Source organism: Pelophylax lessonae (genome assembly GCF_965119305.1).
Source record: "Pelophylax lessonae genome assembly, chromosome: 7".
Taxonomy (NCBI): domain Eukaryota; kingdom Metazoa; phylum Chordata; class Amphibia; order Anura; family Ranidae; genus Pelophylax; species Pelophylax lessonae.
The window spans coordinates 300,585,813-300,592,079 of NC_138774.1; positions in this window are offsets into that span (position 1 = coordinate 300,585,813).

A 6,267-nucleotide genomic window follows, 5' to 3' on the forward strand; every position below is an offset into this window, starting at 1 on the left:
TAAATTATACTTTGCCCCCCTCCCCTTTTTTTAATACGGTATACTCTATACTCTGCCCCCCCTTTTATGTTATGCTATACGCTGACCTCCCTCTTATTAATACATTATACTCTGACCCCCCCTTTTTATAATAAATTATACTCTGCCCCCCTTTTATAGTACGGTATACGCTATACTCTGCCCCACCTTTTATGTTATGCTATACGCTGACCTCCCCCTATTAAAACATTATACTCTGACCCCCTTTTATAGCACAATATACTCTGACTGCCCCTTTTATAAATTGGTACACTCTGACCCCCTTTTTTAATACAGTATACTCTACTCCCCCCCCCCCCCTTTTATAATACATTGCACTGTGGCCTCCCTTTTTACAATACAATATACTCTGCCCCCCCCCCCTTAATAATACATTATACTCTGCCCCCCTTAATAATACATTATACTCTGCCTCCTTAATGATACATTATACTCTGCCCCCCTTTAATTATACGGTATACTCTGACCCCCCCCATTTATAATACAGCATACTCTGACCCCCTTTTCTTAATACAATATACTCTGACCCCACCTTTGTAATACACTATATTCTGACCCTCTTTTATAATATTGTATACTCTGACCCCCCCCCTTTGATAATACAGTATACTCTTACCCCCACTTTCATAATATGGTATAATCTGTACAGTATACTCTGACCCCCCCCCCTTTATAATACGTCATACACTAACCCCCTTTTATAATACGGCATACTCTGACCCCCCTTTTATAATTCAAAATACTCTGCCCCCCTCTTTTATAATTCAAAATACTCTGCCCCCCCTTTTATAATTCAAAATACTCTGCCCCCCCCTTTATTAATACATATACTCTGATCACTTTTATAGTACGGTATACTCTGCCCCCCCCTCCTAATTTGTAATATTATATACTTTGACTCTGAACAATCTCCCTCTGGTGCAGTCTGATCTCATAATCACCCACGGAAAAATAAATTGTGTTAATATTTAAGTTATAGGGGTTCTAAAGGCAGAAGGGTTTTTTTTTATCCTAATGTATTCTGTGCATTAACATAAAAAAAACTTCTGTATGTAGCAACCCCCCCCCCCCCAGCCCCCTAATACTTACCTGAGCCTATCAATGTTGCACCCGGGACTCTCCCTCCTCATTGGCTGAGACAGGAAACAGCATAAAAATAATACTAAATTACAGTAGGTACTAAATATAGCAAATAGACAAATTAGACAGGTTTTTTTTTTTTTTTTTAGAAAATTTCTTTGAATATACCGTTTCCCCCTTAGTATCTTTCAATTTCTCTATATAATTTATCGCTTTCTTTTTTTTAATAGTCTTCGCAAGTTTCTTCCCAATCTCATTGTTTCCTTGGGAGTTTTCTTTAGTAACTTTCCTGATCTCCTGTCTGATTTCTTGTTCTAGTAATTCTTTTAATTCTTCTCTTTTTACTACTGAATGGAAAGTAAAAAATAACGAATACGATTAAAAATAGCAAAAAAAAAAAAAATGCAATATTTAACTCTTTGTGAACTGACTCCAGGATGTGGGGGGGGGCGGGGATCTTTTCCCCCAAACTGATTGCATACATTTCAGCCATAAAAGGAGATATTATATGTGAAATGTGTAAATTTGCTGATTTTGTAATGCTGAACTTTATTTGCAGCTCCTTTGGCACGACAACACCTTCAAAGACGAAATCCACAGACAGGAAACCCCAGAATGGTTAAACCCCCCTCCAATCCAAATATTCCTGCTTCCCGAACCAGTATTTATGACACGGAAAATAATTATGAAGATGTGCAATACTAATTATATCTTTCCGTATGAAGAGACCGGATGGGACAATTCATCATTTTATACTCCCCAGAATTCCTGACCTTCCTCTGAAAATCTTAGATATACTGAAGGCCACACTTGTTTTTGCCCCCATTTTTCATGAGCTAAACTCAAAGATCTAAGAAAACCGGGATTCATCCGTGAAGAGAACTCCTCTCTAAAGTGCCAGAGGACATCGAATGTGAGCATTCGCCACTCAAGTAGGTTACGACAACGAACTGCAGTCAGGTGGAGACCCCCATGAGGATGAGGAGCATGCAGATGAGCTTCCCTGAGACGGTTTCTGACAGTTTGTACATAAGTTCTTTGGTTATGCAAACCGATTGTTGCAGCAGCTGTCTGGGTGGCTGGTCTCAGACCATGTTGGAGGTGAAGATGCTGGATGTGGAGGTCCTGGGCTGGTCTCAGACCATGTTGGAGGTGAAGATGCTGGATGTGGAGGTCCTGGGCTGGTCTCAGACCATGTTGGAGGTGAAGATGCTGGATGTGGAGGTCCTGGGCTGGTCTCAGACCATCTTGGAGGTGAAGATGCTGGATGTGGAGGTCCTGGGCTGGTCTCAGACCATCTTGGAGGTGAAGATGCTGGATGTGGAGGTCCTGGGCTGGTCTCAGACCATCTTGGAGGTAAAGATGCTGGATGTGGAGGTCCCAGGCTGGTCTCAGACCATGTTGGAGGTGAAGATGCTGGATGTGGAGGTCCCAGGCTGGTCTCAGACCATCTTGGAGGTAAAGATGCTGGATGTGGAGGTCCCAGGCTGGTCTCAGACCATGTTGGAGGTGAAGATGCTGGATGTGGAGGTCCTGGGCTGGTCTCAGACCATCTTGGAGGTGAAGATGCTGGATGTGGAGGTCCTGGACTGGTCTCAGACCATCTTGGAGGTGAAGATGCTGGATGTGGAGGTCCCGGGCTGGTCTCAGACCCATCTTGGAGGTGAAGATGCTGAATGTGGAGGTCCCGGGCTGGTCTCAGATCATCTTGGAGGGGAAGATGCTGGATGTGGAGGTCCTGGGCTGGTCTCAGACCATCTTGGAGGTGAAGATGCTGGATGGTCTCAGACCATCTTGGAGGTGAAGATGCTGGATGTGGAGGTCCCAGGCTGGTCTCAGACCATGTTGGAGGTGAAGATGCTGGATGTGGAGGTCCCAGGCTGGTCTCAGACCATGTTGGAGGTGAAGATGCTGGATGTGGAGGGCCCGGACTGGTCTCAGATCATCTTGGAGGGGAAGATGCTGGATGTGAAGGTCCTGGGTTGGTCTCAGACCATCTTGGAGGTGAAGATGCTGGATGTGGAGGTCCCAGGCTGGTCTCAGACCATGTTGGAGGTGAAGATGCTGGATGTGGAGGTCCTGGGCTGGTCTCAGACCATCTTGGAGGTGAAGATGCTGGATGTGGAGGTCCCAGGCTGGTCTCAGACCATGTTGGAGGTGAAGATGCTGGATGTGGAGGTCCCGGGCTGGTCTCAGATCATCTTGGAGGGGAAGATGCTGGATGTGGAGGTCCTGGGCTGGTCTCAGACCATCTTGGAGGTGAAGATGCTGGATGTGGAGGTCCCAGGCTGGTCTCAGACCATCTTGGAGGTGAAGATGCTGGATGTGGAGGTCCCAGGCTGGTCTCAGACCATGTTGGAGGTGAAGATGCTGGATGTGGAGGTCCCGGGCTGGTCTCAGATCATCTTGGAGGTGAAGATGCTGGATGTGGAGGTCCTGGGCTGGTGTGGTTTCACGTGGTCTGCGGTTGTGAGGCCGGTTGGATGTACTGCCAAATTCTCTGAAACGCCTTTGGCTTATGGTAGAGAAATGAACATTCAATTCACGGGCAACAGCTCTGGTGGACATTCCTGCAGTCAGCATGCCAATTGCCAACATGCCAACACATTTTAGAGTGGCCTTTTATTGTGGGCAGCCTAAGGCCCACCTGTGCAATAATCATGCTGTCCAATCAGCATTTTGATATGCCACACCTGTGAGGTGGACGGATTATCTCGGCAAAGGAGAAGTGATCACTAACACAGATTTACACCGATTTGTGAACAATATTGGAGAGAAATCGGCCTTTTGTGTACATAGAAAAAGTCTTAGATCTTTGAGTTCAGCTCATGAAAAATGGGGGCAAAAACAAAAGTGTCGCGTTTTATAATTTTATTCAGTGTAGATACAAGAGACCCTTCAATGTTATTTATCAACAAAGTATACATCTGGTTTGATTTGATAGGTTTTTGATCTAATTAGATGGAATTAATTTAAAAATTCTATAAAGACTGGCAAATTAAAATTTGACATTTGATACTTTTTATTACAAAATGAAGAAACCACAAAAACAATTTTATGCTACAATAAACTTTACAAGAATTTTTATTACGTGTCCTCCTTAAAAAGGTTAAAAACAATTCTGAAAAGTTGTTACATTTTATTTATTAATGTTAATCAACATTAAAAGCCGCGTTGAGTTATCTGATGATATATTCGGATTTGTTTGTATCATCTTCTCTTCATCGTTTGATCTGCGCGGTGGTTGATAACATCGCTTCCTTCACTCCTCCGTTCACCTCCTTCCTGTTATCAGAACTTCTGCTTCTCTTCATAAACCATCAGAAGAAGAAATGAAGACTCGGCTCTGAAGATGATTGCTTTCCTTTTATCTCTTATTGGGAAGGTGCAGACATTTTGTGTATATATATATATATATATATATATATATATATATATATACTGTATATACACTATATTACCAAAGTATTGGGACGCCTGCCTTTACACACACATGAACTTTAATGGCATCCCAGTCTTAGTCCGTAGGGTTCAATATTGAGTTGGCCCACCCTTTGCAGCTATAACAGCTTCAACTCTTCTGGGAAGGCTGTCCACAAGGTTTAGGAGTGTGTCTATGGGAAGGTGCAGACATTTTGTATATATATATACGTATACTGTATATATATATATATATATATATATACACACTATATTACCAAGAGTATTGGGACGCCTGCCTTTACACGCACATGACCTTTAATGGCATCCCAGTCTTAGTCCGTTGGGTTCAATATTGAGTTGGCCCACCCTTTGCAGCTATAACAGCTTCAACTCTTCTGGGAAGGCCGTCCACAAGGTTTAGGAGTGTGTCTATGGGAATGTTTGACCATTCTTCCCGAAGCGCATTTGTGAGGTCAGGCACTGATGTTAGACAAAGAAGGCCTGGCTCAGTCTCTCTTGGCTGCATCGCTGATGAAGTCTCTCCTTGCCCGGACTGTCAGTTTAGGTGGACGGCCATGTCTTGGTAGGGGCCTGGCCGGTCAGTTTAGGTGGACGGCCATGTCTTGGTAGGGTTTTCCGGCCGGTCAGTTTAGGTGGACGGCCATGTCCTGGTAGGGGCCCAGCCGGTCAGTTTAGGTGGACAGCCATGTCTTGGTAGGGTTGCCCGGCCGATCAGTTTAGGTGAACGGCCATGTCTTGGTAGGGTTGCAGTTGTGCCATACTCTTTCCATTTTCCCATGATGGATTGAACAGCGCTCCGTGAGATGGTCAAAGCTTGGGATATTTTTTTAAAACCTAACCCTGCTTTACACTTCTCCACAACTTTATCCCTGACCTGTCTGGTGTGTTCCTTGGCCTTCATGATTCTGTTTGTTCACTAAGGTTCTCTAAAAAACCTCAGAGGGCTTCCCAGAACAGCTGTATTTATACTGAGATTAAATGACACACAGGTGGACTCTATTTACTAATTAGGTGAATTCTGAAGGCAATTGGTTTCTCTAGATTTTAGTTAGGGGGACTTGATGAACTAACAGTATCTTCAGGACAATCTCCTAGTATCCCCTTTCTTGACCACTGACATCCGTCCACTGACTATCCTACTCCGTGGTCCCCCCCTTAAGGTCAGGACCCTTGACACGATCCCCTGTACTCACAATACTGTTTCCAGTATCTCCCCCTCAGTCAGCTCTCCTGGACCTCTGGGTTCAGCTCTGGCCCTCAGGACGACCTCCTGATGCCATGTGCCACTGCTACAGAGGAGGCGGCAGCCGTCACCCTCCCTCCGGGACCCCACAGCACATGTGCTCCTGGCTTTTATACAGTGTCCCAGAATGCACTGAGACAGCCAGTCTCTACCAATCACCAGAACTGTATCAAAACCTATGTACCCATTGGTCAAGTTTCCTCCCACTGTCCAACATGCCTCCCTATTGGAACACTCTCTAGACTCAATGAATCACACACTGAGCAGACCTCACTACCAGATCCTGCTCTCTGGTAGGCAGAAAGCAATATAGAATTGCCTTCTGCTCCTCTGATAGGCAGACAGAGCCAAAAACTATACTCTATCTCTAGGAGGGTGCTACATATATACAGTGGGTACGGAAAGTATTCAGACCCCCTTAAATTTTTCACTCTTTGTTATATTGCAGCCATTCTTCTTCC